Raw genomic sequence first — 15,554 nt, 5'->3', positions numbered from 1 at the left:
ACAAAAGCCTGTGGGGTTGGGAGGCATCTCCAGCTGGGGGGGGACTTGTTTAGCCTGGAGGGAGGTGGAGAGAGGAGAGGAAACTGCATTTCAAAGCACTTCACTCTTTTGAACCCTTCACAGCTATCCTAGTGCCCTCTTGATGGATCCAGTACCCCTGTGAGGGCACTGGATCCCCTCTGGCCAGCCCCAGGGTCGCTGGTGGGGAAGGACAAAGAGAAGGTGGGGAAAGGAAGAAGCCAACCCCCACAGGAGGAGGGAGAGGGCCCCCAGCTCACCCCCACGTTGGGTGAGGGAGCTGGGGATGCCCCAGCCCCAGGGGCCAATGGCTGGGCTGAGGTGAGATGGAACTCAGCTGCTTCTCATCTCTCCCTTCTCACCACTGCACGGGGAGAGAAGAGGGGGATTGGGGTGGGGAGAAGAGGGGGGTTGGGGTGGGGAGAAGAGGGGGGTTGGGGTGGGGAGAAGAGGGGGGTTGGGGTGGGGAGAAGAGGGGGGTTGGGGTGGGGAGGGTTTGTTTCCCTGGAGGAGAGTCAAAACCTGTCCCTGGCCTCTTCCCAATCTGCCAGCACCCAGAGCAGAGCTGTGGGCACTGGAGGAGGGTGGCAGAGCCAGGCACAGCCCAACCCTCACAGACTTGCCCTGGTTCCCCCAGCAAGGTGCCACCAGCACTGCAGTCATCCCTGGGCTGCTTTTGCAGGCCCCCCTGACACATCCATCGCCCAGCCCTGGGCACATCCCTGCACAGACAAACTCCTGGCGCCTTCAGCCCTGCCTGTGCCGCCAGCCTGTGCCCCAGGGACCGCTGCACATGGGGACCCCTGGGACTGGTTTGGTTTCACCGCCCAAAGAACTCCAAGCCGGCCACAGGCAGGCAGGGAGCTGCAGCAGCAGCAGCCACCGGCAGCTGGAGAAGCAGGTCCCAGTTCACAACTCCCAGGGAGTTGTAGCTCGCAGGGAGGAACCACACCAGCAGCCAGTGGAGCCCCAGACCCCCCAGACTCCATCGGAGCTGGGAGGGATGTGGAGCCCAACTGCTGCGGGCAGAGGCGAAGGGAGCCGGCGCTGGCGCTGGGGCTGAGCCTCTCCTGCCGCCCGCTCGCCGCCGGCACACCGGGAGCAGAGCCCACGCCGACGGCGGCGGCCGGGCAGATGGAAGGACCAAATGATGGCTTTGCAGGGGGCCTGGGATTTGTTCGAGCCAGCGCTGCCTCCGTGAGTGACTCCGAGTAACGGATCCACTTGAGAAAGCTGCCATCTGCTCCCGGCCAGCGCGCAACCGGAGCGGCAGGGGAGAGAGATTCGGCGGCTGCCCGCTCCAGCCCGCCCCGGCTCCGGCCCCGACGGCCGCTCCGGGCTTTGTGCAGCCTCCCGAGAGCGATCTGGGACTCGGTTTGGGATAGGCAAAGAGCAGAAGGAGGGAGGAGGGGCAGAGGTGAGGCCGCGGGATGCGGCGCTGCCGGCAGCGCGGCTGTGGTGCGGCTGGCAGAGGAGAGCTGACCAGATCCCTTCCCTCCTTTTCCCGTCGCTGAAGCTCGAGTGCCTCCTGCCTCCAGCTGGGCTGGAAATGCCACAGAAACAGATGCTCCAAAGCAGCACAGTGAGAGCCTCCAGCCTGGGCAGAAAACAGACATGAAAAATAGATGCAGGGCTTGCAGTGGGGCTGGGGGTGACCAGAGGAGGCCTCACAGCTCAGCCCACCACAGCCTCAGCGGCTCCCAAATTCAATCCTCTCGTCCTCATCTAAGCAAACCCAGCTCAGGAGGGGATGAAAGTTCCTCCTGCACCTCTGCTCAGCTCTGCCCATGAGCCCAGGGACCCCTCAAGCTCAGGTGGCTGCAGCCTGCCCTGGCTAGGAGGGATCCCTGCTGCTCCCCAGCAGACTTTGGTGGGACAGGAAAAGCCCCAGCACAGGGCCTGCAGGGACAGGAGGAGCTAGGGAGGGACCCAGCTGGGAAGGACCATTCTTGGTGGCCTTTAGTTCCTGGTAAGCCCAAAGCAAGGGGGCAAAGGTGCCCAGCACTGGCACTGCCCCATGCACCTAAGGGAGCCTGCTGCATGCACAACGGTGACAATGAGGATGAGGAGAGCAAGGAAGAGAAGGTTGAAGATGGAGAAGACAGGGGTGGAGAGGAAGAGCAGGATGAGGATAAGAAGAATGGGAAAGGTAACAATGCAGAGGAAGAGGAGGAGGAGGATGGGGAGGATTAAAAGGATCAGAATGAGGAGGAGGACAATGGGGAGGATGAGTATGAAGGTGGGGAGGAAGGTAGGATGGAAATGGAGAAGAAAAGAATGAAGATGGAGATGAAGAGGAGGATAGGGGGGGAAGAGGAGGATAAGGATGGGGAGGATGGGGGGAAGGGGAGGATAAGGATGGGGAGGATAGGGGGGGAAGGGGAGGATAAGGATGGGGAGGATAGGGGGGAAGGGGATATGCAGGATGGAAAAGGAAGATGATGTGGAAGATGGGGTGGAAAAAGATGTGGAGGATGGAGAGGAAGAGAAATAGGAAGATGAGGATGGGGAGGATGGAGAGAGGGTGTGGAGAGCAGGGATGAAGAGGAAGATGAGGCTAGGGAGTAAGAGGAGGGTAAGGATGGAGATGGGAAGGGAAAGGAAGAAAGATGGGGAGGCTGAGGCCGGGCAGGCAGGCTGGCAGGGCAGTGTGGAGCCGAGCGGCAGTGGGCAGCCGAGGCTGGGCGCGGCGGAGGCAGCCGCACAGAACGGAGCTGCCCGGGCCGCGGGGCGCTGTCAGGCGGCGCTGATTAAGAGGCTGCCTTCCAGCTCCTGCCGCCTGCCTTCCTGGCAGCACCCAGCCCCCGGCTTCCTGCCCGCGGAGAGGCTCCAGAAAGGTTACATTTGCACAAAGTGCCGCTGGAAAAGAGGAGCCGGGGGGCTGCAGGAGGGAGCCGGGGGGCTGCAGGAGGGAGCCGGGGGGCTGCTCCCCTCTGCCCGTGTCATGGAAAAACCCTGGGGGGGAGGTGCAGGAGAAGCACTGCAGAGCTGGGCCTGCCATGGCTGGGAGGTGGCTGAGGGCATGGGGTGATGGTGGTGAGCACCCCCAGACCTTTGGCTCTGCTTTCAGTCAGTCCCAGCCCAGGACAAACCAGGGCTCAGGCCATGCACCCCATCACGGGGGGCTGCCCACACCCCCCCTCCGCAGTGCCAGCTCCCTGGGAAAGCTTTGCCCTTGCCCTAGTCAGGATCCTGCATCTCTGCAGCTTGCTGAGGAAAGCTGAGGTTATTGAGAGGAAAATTTCCAGACCTGGGAAGAAGGAATTTCCTTTGCTGGAGCTTCAGCCCCCGCTGCTGGGATCCTCAGGTCTTGGCACTGCCACAGCAGAGCCACACACTCTCACTTCTCCCCCCCAGCTATCCCTGCCCTGCTACCCCACAGCTTTAGGTCTGGCACTATTATGTTGGTGTCTGGGAAGCCCAACTGCCTGTGGGGACCACTGAGCCCCCCACAGCTATCCCTGCCCCACAGCATCCCCCCAGACCTCTGCTCACCTCCTCCACCACCCCCCTTGCACCAAAGCAGCCTCCCCCCCAAGGGGCTCAGCACCCTCCAGGGTGAAGCCCTTTGTCCTCTGCACCAGGCTCTTCCTTTCACCTTCTCCTCCTTTCATGTCCTGGGCCCCCTTTTGCCCCCCAGCCAGAGAGGAGGGCTCAGGGCAGCACCCACCCTCACCCCGGGGTGCTGGAGCCAGCTCGCTCTGCCTCACACAGGCATTCTCCTTTCTCCCTCCCTTGTTTCCTTGGTTTCAAGGTTGGTTTTTTGTCTTCCTCATTGAGCCCCTAATTAAAACAAAACAAACCCAAACAACAGCCAGGGAGGATTCCCAGCTTCAGGGTGCTCAGAGGGGAGCACAGCTGCCCCACAGGCTCAGGACCCAGTGGTCTTGTCCTGGGTCCTTGGTTTTGCCCCAAAGCTTTCAAATCTCACCCTCCCCCTATGCTGGATCCAGCCAGACCCCACCAGCTCCCCTGCTCAGCATCACCCAGCTGTGGTCCCCACTGTGCTGGGGTGCAAGTCCCCCCCTCTGCTGTCCCTCTGTGTCTGCTTTCATTAGCATTTGGAGATAAGCTTCCAAATGGAGCAGTTTGCAACCACTTGGCCTTATCAGCCACCACCCCAGTGCTCACCATCCACCCAGCAGGGCTTGGAAGTGCTCTGAGGGCAAAGGGGACCACAGCTATCCAGACCTCTCCTTCCCCAAGATGCAGACCAGCCCCAGAGCCTGCAGTGAGGCTCTGGAGGGCACTGGTGGCTCTGAGAAACCATTTCATGGCCCCTGCCTGGGGACAGCAGTGTTAACAACAACCCTCCTGAAACAACCCAAGGACCAGCTCAGCACACCTGGATTTTATTCCTGGCTCTGCTGCTGCCCTTTGGGAAGTTGTTTCCATTTCCTGTGCCTGTGTTTCTCAAACCAGCCCCTTCCAAGCCCAGCAGGATGCCCACAGAGACTCCATCTGATTCCACATCATCCCCCCCCACCCCCAAAAGGTGTGCAAACAGCAGCAGCTCTGAGCATCTGTGGCTCCTGCATCCTCTCAGCCCCCACCTCTGCCCGACCCCCCACCCCCATGGCTCCTTTTCACAACCTGTGAAGCCCCAAACACAGGAACCAGCTGCAGGCAGCTTCCAGCTCTGGGGAAAATCAGCTCCTTGCAGGAGCCTCACCACGGGGGTGTCCCCTGGGGCAGGGCTGCAGCCTCACTCTTCCTCCAAGTCCTGAGGACCATGCTGGGAGGGAGAAGATCTCCAAGGAGAAGCACAGAGGGAGGAACACCAAGGATGGCAGCAAACTTGCCCCACTAAGCACCCAGCTGCTTGGAGACAGCAACCCCAACCCCCCTGGGTAAGCCCTGCTGCTGCCCACAGAGTCCCCAGCACACAAAGGAGGTGATCCTGGGGAAGCTTTGGCCTCACTCTCTCTTGCCTGAGCTTTCCCACTTGCAGAAGCATCGCTGCTCCACCCCCTGTGATGAGACAGCATCACAGAGCTGCTTAGGCTGGACAAGACCTTTAGGATCCAACCCAGGAGCTCACAGTAACCAGATCCTGGCACTCTTGGTTGGGCCCCACAGGAGAAGGATCTTTGGCACAGGGATCAGAGGTTAAGAAAGGTGTGGAGATGGCACTTCAGGACGTGGTTTAGGGGTGACCATGGCTGTCCCATGCCCCAGAGCAAGCTCCCACCTTGTGCTGAATTCGCCCAAGGGGAGCCCTGGGATGGGGGAGGCTCCCCTCAGCTCCTGGGGCTAGGGGGCTGGCTGCAGCCGTGCCCTTCCCCCCAGCCCAGCTGCACCCCCCAGCCCAAGCCCGGCAGGACCTCCTCAGCCCTCAGAGGAGCGGTGCCAGGGCAGTGGTGAGGAGCCCAGCAGCACGAAAGAGCCAGGGCACCCCCGGCCCCCAGCCAGGGACTGGGATGGGGAGAGGAGGCTGCGAGAGGGCGAGGAAGGAGTTAAACCCCCAGCACTGCCAACCCCCCTCTCCTGCTTCTCCGCTAACTTTGGGAGGAAGGGAATAGCAGCAAGGTAGGAGAGGAGGAAGGAGAGAGGAGACAGATGAGAGGAGCAGGGAAGGGGGAGCGGGAGAGGAACAGACGGCGGAGAGGGAGCGTGGGGGAGAGATGCTGACGCTTCCTCTCCATCTCAGCGAGAGGCAGAGAGGGGAGCAGGGGAAAGAGGGGAAAAAAGAGACGGCAAAGACCAAGGGAACATGGGAGAGGGAGAAGGAAGGAGCCGGAGCGAGGGAGCATGTGTGAAAGTGGCAGAGAGAGAAGGGGCCTCTTTGATTCCCGTGCCTCATACCAGACAGTGTCTAGACTGCAGCAATTATTGTCAGCTCAGAACACCCAGGCTCTGCCATTTCAGCTGAAAGGGAGCTTAACAAAGAGCCGAGAGGGAAAAAAATGCCCTGCCGGCAGAGAGCCGGGCTCCCTCCAGCACGAGGGGCTCTTGGAGGGTCCTCCGTCGCCCCCCGGCCAGCCCCAGCCCCGGGTGCCCTGGCAGTGGGGGGAGCAGGGTGCAGGGCTCTGGGGTGTGAGTGGTTCCCAGCCCAGCACCTGGCTCCTGGGCTGGCTTTGGGGGTGCAGCCCTTGGGGTCAGCAATCCCTGCAAGGCCAGGCTGTGGGGCTCAGGGCTGGGGGGAGGAGCCCCTGGGGAGGTGGGAGGCAGCCCAGCCAAGGGGCAGCTTCCCCAGCAGGCAGTGTTCAGCTGTAAGGCCTCATGGAGCTGCTCCCCGAGCCTGGGGGGGTGGTCAGATGGACACCTTGGTCTCACCATGGAGCCCAGGGGACATGGGCACCTCCTCCAAGCACGGGGGACATGAACCACAGGGCTGGGCAGCATCATCCTGCTTGGGGATGCCAGCAGATGCTGCTCCAGCAGCTCTGGAGCTCCCTTGGCTTCCAGGAAAGGAGGGGAGGTCGCTGGTGCCAGATCCCAGGAATGAGTCCCTCCCCTGCTCTCCTCCATCCTGCCTCCTCACTGCCAGCCAAAGAATTACCCTTCCCCTCTCAGGCCCTTTGCCCTCTGAGGGACTTCTGTGCCTCAGGCGTTCTGGGCTGTGGCTGAGCCTCCCAGGAGGGAATTAACGCCGCGGGCTGGCTGGGAATCAGCAGTTCCTGCCCTCTGCTGGGAGCACCTCCCGTGCCCCCCCAGCCCCTGGGGAGAGCCAGCTCCAAATACCTCAGAGGGCAAGAGGTCAGGAGCAGAGCTCTGGAGCCCTGTCTCCACCATGCCCATGGTTTGGGGGCTGGTGATGATCCTACCCTGCTGCCTGGGGGGGCAAATGAGCTCCTTTGGGAGCATCTCCAGCTCCAGGGTTGTGCCACTCCACCACTTGGCAGAGCCAAGTGACCTTCTCTGCTGCTGGATGGCACCAGGGACCATCCCCACAGAGAGCCACAGCTGTTCTGCTGGGGAAGGCAGGGGATCCCCCCAGACACCCGAGTGCAGCTCAGGCTTAATTAGCACTTTGAATGCTTGGGAAGGAGGCACAGGGAAATCCCCAGCGGGCTGGACACGGTTTCCTCCCCGGCAATCCAGGCTGGCAGCAGGGAAGCTGCCCAGCTCCAGCCTGGGGTGACAGTGCTGTGGGGTCTAAAACGTGGCAGAGAACCCTTGGTGAGCCCCACTTGGACCCCCTCAGAGCTGGGGCACCTCAGCTGAAAGGGGGTTTGGTGGAAGACCCAAACGATTGTGCTGCTCTGCCAGCCTGGGCTGCAGGCTGAGAGGTGCCAGCCCCACACTGGCTCTGCTGAGCTGTTTGTCCTTGTCCCCTCCCTGCCTCTGGGGGAACCACAGCCATTGTCTGGCCAGGCCTGGTCCCCACTGCTAAATGAGGGACTCCTCACCTGTGTGCATGGCACTGATGTTGCTGTGTGGATAAGATCAGCCCCAGTCAGGATGTGGCCACTGTGGCAGAGCAGAACCTGCCCAGGAAGGGCCTTGGCTTACCTTGGCTGTTCCTGGAGATGCTGCTGCTCCCTGGGTGAGGTCTGGAGGAGGAGAGCACCAGCTCTGCCCACTGCTCCCATCTGCCATCACCATCCCATGGCAGTGGTGCCCTCTGGTCCCAGCACCGTGGTGCTGAGCTCCCTCACACAGCTGGCATCACTTCTGCACCTCAGGGACAAGGTCTCCAGCCCCAGCAAAGCCTACACCCAGGGCTTGGAATGTGCCACTTGTGGAGGGCATTGAGCTTCCGAGGGTGGCTGCTGTGCTGGAAGCAAGAGCTGAGAGGAGCAGGGGAAGGTCTCCACCTTGAGAGCTTGGGCCAGGAAGTGTTTGGCCTTCCTGAGAACTTTTGGCCAGCCTGCCTTGACCCAGAGCTGGCCCACAAGGAGCCCAGACCTGCAGTGTGACTCATGGCCTTGGGGAGGTTCAGAACTCCCACCCCAGGGCTCTGGAGCACAGACCGAGCCCAGCTGGGCAGTGCAGTGGGGCAGCCACCGAGGGCTCTCTGCTGGAGCTCCACAGATGCAAGGGGTGGCAATGGGAGGAGGAAGAGTTTGCCTTCTGCCTTCTCTCCTGGAGCAGTCAGGCAGTTCCCAGAGCAGCTCTGGAGGCTTCATCTCCAAGCAGAGCCTGTGTGAGCCCCAGCCCTGCAGAGACACCAGGGTGCCACCAGCATGTGCCCACCATAGGGCCTCCCTCAGCCCCCTGCTCCCTCCCAGCTCTGAAACAGCCACAGTGCCACGAGGAGGGAGAGGAGGGATCTGGGAAGCCTCAGCCACTGGTGTCTGTGGCCTCTGTGCGTGGGTGGGTGGGAAACTGGCCACATCCTGCTCTCCCAGCACGCAGCCCAGGGGGCACTGAAGTGTGCCCGGAGAGGCCGGAGGGTGTGGGGCAGCCCCAGCTCTGCAGCCACGGCAGGGGCACAGCCAGCCAGGCCTGGCACCACTCTGTGTCCTGCCCCCCACCCACCTTGCCGTGGGGAATCACCTAGGGCAGCCCTGACACCCCTGTGGCACCCTACTACCCTCCCTCCCCTCTGCCAAGGGGTCTGCAAATGCCAGCTGCCTGCTTTCCAGTCCCTCCAGATCTGCCCCCTCCTCCTGGGTGGCTTTTTGTTGTTGTTGTGTTTATTTTACTCCCCCAACCCCCTTCCTTCCTTCCTCCCTCCCTCCTTCCCGGGTTAAAAATCCTCGGGTCCCGGGCCGCAGCCCCCCGCCGCTCCCTGCACTGCCCCGGGATCAGCTCTGCGCTCCGGCCCCCCCTCCACCGCTCTCCCCTTCCTCCTCCCCACCCCCTGCAGGGATCTGACTAACGCTGGGGCTCCGCTTGCCAGCTCAGCTGGAAAGGAATTTAACCATTGCCTGGCCTGGAGGGAAGCAGCCGAGAGTCCGGACCTCCCCCGGAGAGGAGCGACCCTTCCTCCATCCACCCCGCGGGACCCCCCGGCTGTTCCCCCGGCTGCTGGCTGGAGCGGGAGCGGTGCACAGTGCCAGCGCCCAGGGTGAGCGGCATGCCCAGCCCAGGGTACAGCAGCCCTGGTGGGCTCCTCGGAGGTGCCCTGCCTCCCCCTGGGCCAGCTGGAGCCCTGGTGCCCATGGCACCTCCTCACCCAGCCACGATGCTCCCGGGGCACCTCAAGAAGACCGAGGGTCGGTCTGGGGTCCCACACAGCGCTGCTGGGAGGGGCCAGAGCGGGACCAGCACCTCCAGCTCCACATCCTGGGGTCTGCTTGGGAGAGCCTTGGGCACAGGGCACTGCAGCTCAGCCCTGCTGCAGTACAGCCCTGGCAGCCTCCACCGGGTGCCAGGGCTCAGCCTCCTCTCAGCACACAGCTGGAAAGTGGAGAGCAAAGGCAGGAGCACGCCCGGGTAAAATCCAGCCCCGAGGGCAAATCCCAGAGCTGGAAGGGTTGGGGTTTGTGGGGACCCCCTCAGCTCGCCCTCCCCAGGAGGCTTCAGCCCTGAGCCTGGCTCCCAGCAGGACAAACCAAGCACAAAGCCTTGCTCAGGGGGATCCCAGAACCTCTGCGGCAGAGCTGGGAGCTGACCTCCCCCTCCCCAAGCCTCCATCACGCTGCTGAGCTGCGGCCAAAACTCCCCTCCGAACCTCCAACCACTGCAGGGGGAGGGTGCCCAGCACCTCGTGCCTGCTCCGGTGCCAGGGCACAATCCATCCCGCAGGGGCATGGTGCCCTGCCCAGTGCCCGCTGCTGGCAGAGCTGGAAGCACAAGCCCGAGCGCGGCCGGCCTGGGGCTGCAGAGCTGAGCTCTCCGGACCCCTCCCCACGGCCCCGGCTGAGCCCTGCAGAGCCGCTGCCCGCTGCAGGGGCTGGGGCCAGCAGAGCCCAGAGGCATAAAGCACCCAGCCCGCTCCCGCCTCGGCTTTCTGCCCCAGCTGCTGGTGCTGGAGGCACCAGGATGGGACCCCTGTGCCCTCACTGTGCACCAGGAGGGGCACAGAGCCCCTGCAGCCCCACACAGCCCATGCCAGGGGGTGAAGTGATGGCAGGAGATGGAGCAGGGCCCTGCTCCGAGCATCCCTAGGCAAGGACCCCCCTGTTTGCTCCCCCTTGACACCTCTGTTTGTTTGTTCCCCCATCCCACCCCCACACCCCCCCCCGCCCTGCCTGCTCCGTGCCCCGCAGCGACCCCGGCAGGCAGGAAACGCTGCAGGAGCCAAAGGGATTGAGAAACTGCAGGCAGCAGGATGAGACCGGAGCCAGCACACACAGGATGTGACTCGGGGGTGACAGGACCGCCGCGGGGGTGTCACCAGGAAGCGGTACCTAGGGCCCATCCTGTACCCTCCCTCTCCAGCTCACGGCCAAGCCCCAGCCCAGCCTCTGCTCCCCACACAATCACCAGGTCCTGCTGGTGCTTCTCTACCTAAACTCTGCTAAGAGCACAGCAATGTCTTCTCCACCCATCCCCAGGGCTTTGTGCTCCTGCCCTTCACCAGGTGTCAGCCAGGGCTGTCCCTGCCACCACAGCACCCAGCCCCAGCTCCCCATCTGCACAGCAAGCCTGCAGGGGGAGGTTTGGAGGGGCTCAGACACTGGCTAGACCTTCCCCTTGTCCTGCCTCAAACCAGCTGTTGTAGCGCTGCAGGAGAGGAGGAAGGAGAGGAGGAAGGAGGAGAAGCAGAGAAAAACAGAGGAGGAGGAGGAGGAATCCTTTGTTTCCTCACCAAACACCCAATGCAGCTCTGCTGGTTTCCCACCAGCTCCCCAGGCCGAGGCTGACTGCTCCCAAGGTGGTCTCCCCCATGGCTGCTGCCATCCCTGCAGCTCCTGGTCCTTCACTTTCCTGTCCCCTGTGTGTGCCATGGGCCCTGGTGGGGACTCCAGCACATCCTTCCCTTCCAGAGCTCCACCATGGCCAAGGAAACCCAACCCAACAGCCACTGCTGCAGAGTACCTGTGCCCTGCAAGGCAAGAAGGGATGAGCTGAGAAACCCACTGTGACCCCAAAGTGCACTGAAACCAGTAACCCCCAAAGACCCTGGTGGGCAAGGCTGGCCACAGCCTCACTGGCTTTGTGCTTCACCCCAAATCAAGCCCAGCTTTGGCTCATCCTGGTGCCAGCATGGAGTTGATCCCTCGAGCAAGGGGACACATTTCAATCCCTCTGGCAAGGGTCAGGGTCCAGCCAAGGTCCTGGGGGTTCCCAGGGCCACCCAGGCTGCTGCAGGGCAGGGGAGAGCTTTGCAGAAGGGCTGTGTCCCCGTGGAGGGGGTGGGAGGTGTCCCCTTTGCAGGGGAACGGCTCACACAAGTGTCACAAGCAGTCAGTGCTCAGCAAAGGGCTTTGGCTGGGTGAAGACCCTTCAGCCCAGGAGCTCAGCTCCATTCCCAGCCCCTGCCTGCCCCCCAGGCTCAGCAGCCACCCCTCCACACCAGGCATTACTCATGCTAGGTGAGGAAAAACAGAGCAACAAGGAGATGGATCCAGCAGCTGAATCCAAAGCTGGATCTGCTGCTTCCCTTCTGTGGGGCAGGGCAAGAGGGAAAGGTCAACCTGCTGTGGGTCAGAGCCCAGGGCACCCAACACACTGCACCCCCTGGCAGATAAGGGCATCCCACAGCCCTACAGAGAGACACAATGGAAGAGTCCCTGTTGGACAAACAGCTCCAGCCTTGGCCCACCAGGCAACAACACCTCAAGGGCTCCAAGCTGCTGCAGCTCTCCTCCTCCACCTCTCCACCCAGGCAGGCCAGCACAGCACAAGGACACACTCCCAGGGGAGAGGAAACCTCCAAAGCTTAGGAGGGAGGAATGGGATGCAGGAGTGCAGGTTAGCCTGACGGCCAGGAGAGCCTCCTGGGAGGTATCCCTGGACCCAGGAGGATGCAGGAGCAAAGAACCACATCCCAGCAACTCCCTGAAGCATCCCAGTTGCTCTCTGAGTAAGGAAAAATCTCCAAGGTGGGGCAAAACCTTCCTCCTCCAGCCGGGATCCAGTGCCCAGGAGATGTGGGATGTGTCCCCATGGCCAGCTCCAGCTGTGGGGCTGTAAGGGGACCTGTGCTGTGCCCTACTCACTTGGTCACTCCTGAGAGCTGCTGGGGGGGTGGTTTGCCTGGCTCTGGAGGAGCAGGAGTTTGCCACAGGCTGGAAGGCTGAGAAAAGGCTGAATCATGCTGGAGCCCAGGGTGAAGCTGGAAATCTGTTTGGAATGAAAAAGAGAAGTTCCTGTGCTGGGCAGGGGAGAAGGCTTTGAGGATGTCAAAGCTCTTCCTCCAGCACTCCCATGCTGGCTTCCTGCATTTGGAGGTTTTCTAGAAGAATCTAATCAACTAATCAAATTATTTTCAGTTCAAGAGAGGAGCTCCACATGGAGGCAGAGATCTGATTAAACTTAGGCAACCCTCAAGCATGAAACCCCCGAGGTCCACACCTGAGGTGTTCCCTTTGGGTACCAACCGGCTCTCTCCCCTCATCTGCCCTGCAGGATGGTGCTGCACTGATGGCCCAGGCCCTGCACCCCGGCCTCTGAGCCTGCCCTGCCCATCCTCCACAGGACCCTCCCTCAGCCTCCACCCCCTGGATACTGAAGGAGAGTTAAGAGCATCCTGAAGAGCAACTCAGCAACCCAAGAGCCACCTCTGCTCTTGCACTGGGGAAGCCTCCTCTGAGGAGGGAGGGCAGAGTCTCCCCTCCAGAGCCCTGCTCCCCAACCCAACTCAACCCCACCTGACCCTCGCAAGCCAGCTCAGCCTTCTCCTTGCCCCAACCTCCGGCCCCTGCCACGCAGCCCAGTGCCACCACAGCCGGCTCCAAGCTCACCACAGAGCCACGGCCAAGAGGGATTTACCACCCCGAAAAGGCTGACACGGAGGAGGTTGGAGGTGGGGGGAGGGGGTAAAGAGCTGCTGTGCTGCGTTTCCAGCCCCTGTGCCTGGCTGGGGGTGGGGCGATGGGCAGCAGGACTCTGCCCTCCGCCGCCGCCAAGGAGGAGAAACCCCAGGAAAGTAGCGGAGGAGCCGAGGCGTAAACACGGCACGGAGCCGCCGCACCTCAGCCTGCTTCGTTATCTCGGCTGAGGCTGGGGCTGGTGCAGCCGGGTTTGAGGGGAGCAGAAATATCAGCAATTAAAGATATGTCGTGTCAAAAAACCTCCAAACTGATTAAAGTTGAAGGCTCCGTTTTCTTCTTTTCATCAGAGAAGGGAATCAAAACCTGCCTGGAAAGACGCTCTCCCCCCGTTCCCAGCGCTCCGAAGGCAGCGCCTGCATCCGTCCTGCTGTGTCCCTGCATTTTAATTACCACCTTATTAATATTCATGAGGCTAGGCACTCAAGGGGGATTGCAGTCTGTCATTCTCTCTCTCTTTCTCTCTCTCCCCCCCCCCACTCTCGCCTCAATCCGTGGGGTTGGTTTTTTTCCCCTCCCTTCCCTTTCCCAACAGTTGGTGTGATGCGGAGCCGCACGCGTCAAGGGGCCGTGGGGAGGGGGTCTGTGCTGGGTGGCACAGCTGGGAGGGTGGGGGGGGTGGGTGAGGGGTCGACCCCCCACCCCCCGCCTGTGGTAGCCCTGGGCACCCAGAGCCCAAACTTTGGGAGGCGGTGTGGTGGTGCCCGGAGCAGCACGAGTGCCACGCTGCAGGGCATGAGGCTGGCACATGGGCAGCGCTGCCACGTGTGAGTGGGTGTGCAAGGGCGGGGGGGGAGCCGGGGGGGGGCGCCTCAGTGTGTACTCACACTCGTGTGCATGAGTCCAGGCAACGGCAGCGCTGCTGAGTGCTGGGGTGGTGGTACAGGACCAGCGTGAGAAGAGCAAGGCTGTGAAGAAGGGCGCTGGGTGAACACAGCTGCCCCAGCCCCCAGCCCCCCACCTCCCCAAGCACCGAGTGCCCTGCACCCCAGCTCACTCTGTGCCCCAGTTCATCCTGCACCCCAGCTCCCCCTCATGCCGCCTTGCCATGCTCAGACCAAAGCAGCCCTTGCTGAAGCAAGCAAGAGCACCACAGCATGGCCCAAGGACCTCAGTGTCCTGGATGGAGCCACAGCCTTGGCCACCAGGGTGAAGTGGAACCGAATACATCTCCCATGAAGCCACCAAGGAGGTGACCCCCAGCTGTGCCCCACTTACTGCTGCAGTTTGCTGGGCAAACTGGATCCCATCTGTGTCCCCAGGTCCAGGGCACTGGCATGACCCAGGAGGAGAGAGGGCAGAGAGCCTGGCTTGAGGGCACAGAGGGAACGGGATGGCGATGGAGCTGCAGCTAAATGATCTCCTGGTTCCCAAGCTGAGCAGCGTGGGGTCTGCCCACTCCTCACCTTTAACCCTTTCAGTAGCCACCACTGCCCACAGTGCCAGGTGGGCAGCAGAGAACTCATCAGGCATTGCAAACCCTGCTCCTCCTTGCTGAAGGAAGCCACAGGAGAGCCAGGCTGCTCTGGCAGCTCCCTGTCCTTGCCCACGGCATGGCACAGCGCAGCTGTCTCCATCACCCACGCTGCCCAAAGGCTGTTGCCAAAGGGGTGCAGGGGGCTGCCCCATCCCAACAGACACCAGTTGCAGGCTGGAGCCACACCACAGTGCCACCATCCCCAGCATCTTCCTCTTGGCTAGGGACACCCAAAGCACCCCCAGGAGCCCGAAGCCTGGCTGGGGATGGCTCCTGCAGCCCAGAGCTCTGCCTCCCCACCACCAACCACCTGCGAGCAACCTGTCGAGAGCCACTCCAACTCTGCCTCCCCACCGCCCCACTTGCTCAGCTCCACAAATATTTGAATTAGGGTCCCCCGGGGAGCGGCAGTCACCGAGTAACTGATTTCTCCTCCTTCATTATATCTCTGTGTAATTTACCGAGGGACGGCGGCGTGTGCCTCCGTTCCAGCCAATTCCCAGCAGGGCTCCCGGGAGCTCACAAATCAGGCAGAGGCAAGGCATTAGAATATGAAAGGTGAGCTTGGTCTCCCCACCCAGACTCATCTCGGCTCTTCCGCAGCTCCACCAGCCCTGAACTCTGCTTCATTTCCGCTCGCTGCCTCTTGGGGACGAGCCGCGAGGCCGTGTCCCTGGCGCTGTCCCGGCTCCTGCGCCCTTGAGGGCAAGCGGGAGGAGAAAAGGGTCCACAGCTCCTTGGAAGCATCTCAAGAGATGCCAAGGAAGCCAATGCAGCAAAGGCTTCCAAGTGAAACCATCTCACCTGGCCCTAAAACCTGACTTCTTCCCAGCTGGATGAGTAGCCTGTGCCTCCACCTCCACAGAATCCTTCCACTTACTGGCTTAAGACCCTCACCACTGAGAAGCTGGAGGTCTATAAAAGACAAGCAGCATCATGGATCCATCTGTGCTGCATCTCCAGCAAGGAGGAGCTGGAGGACGTCTGCCAGCCCAGCTCTATAGTTACCAGCTCAGAGGAAGAGAAGGGAGAAAATGAGGAGTCTGAACCAAGGATGCACACCCAAGCTGCTTGGCCTCGCTGCTGCGTGAAGCAGGGGGTGTGGGGAGCCTGGTCTTGGTGGACCAGCCTCGGTTCAAGCCCAGCCCAGCTCAACCCATGGCCAACCACCACACCTCAGCCCTGTGCCAAGGTGCTGGGAGGGGAGGTCACCCTGAGAGCAGGAGGTGTTC

The 15,554-nt window shown here is 62.0% G+C and overlaps 1 long non-coding RNA gene across 1 annotated transcript; it reads right to left on the bottom strand.

The window, feature by feature from the left end:
• Positions 1 to 12,983: 12,983 nt before the first annotated feature.
• On the bottom strand, positions 12,984 to 15,000 carry LOC128898655 (uncharacterized). The gene is made up of 4 exons (XR_008462934.1): positions 14,784 to 15,000; positions 14,064 to 14,151; positions 13,673 to 13,753; positions 12,984 to 13,223 (listed from the first exon to the last, which is right to left on the bottom strand). It is a non-coding gene; the product is annotated as an uncharacterized LOC128898655 (long non-coding RNA).
• Between the last annotated feature and the right edge of the window lie 554 nt (positions 15,001 to 15,554).

The sequence above is a fragment of the Dryobates pubescens genome, chromosome 29, assembly GCF_014839835.1.
Source record: "Dryobates pubescens isolate bDryPub1 chromosome 29, bDryPub1.pri, whole genome shotgun sequence".
In the NCBI taxonomy this organism is placed as follows: domain Eukaryota; kingdom Metazoa; phylum Chordata; class Aves; order Piciformes; family Picidae; genus Dryobates; species Dryobates pubescens.
The sequence above is the reverse complement of the archived record's forward strand: the minus strand, read 5'-3'. Positions and strand labels throughout refer to the sequence as shown.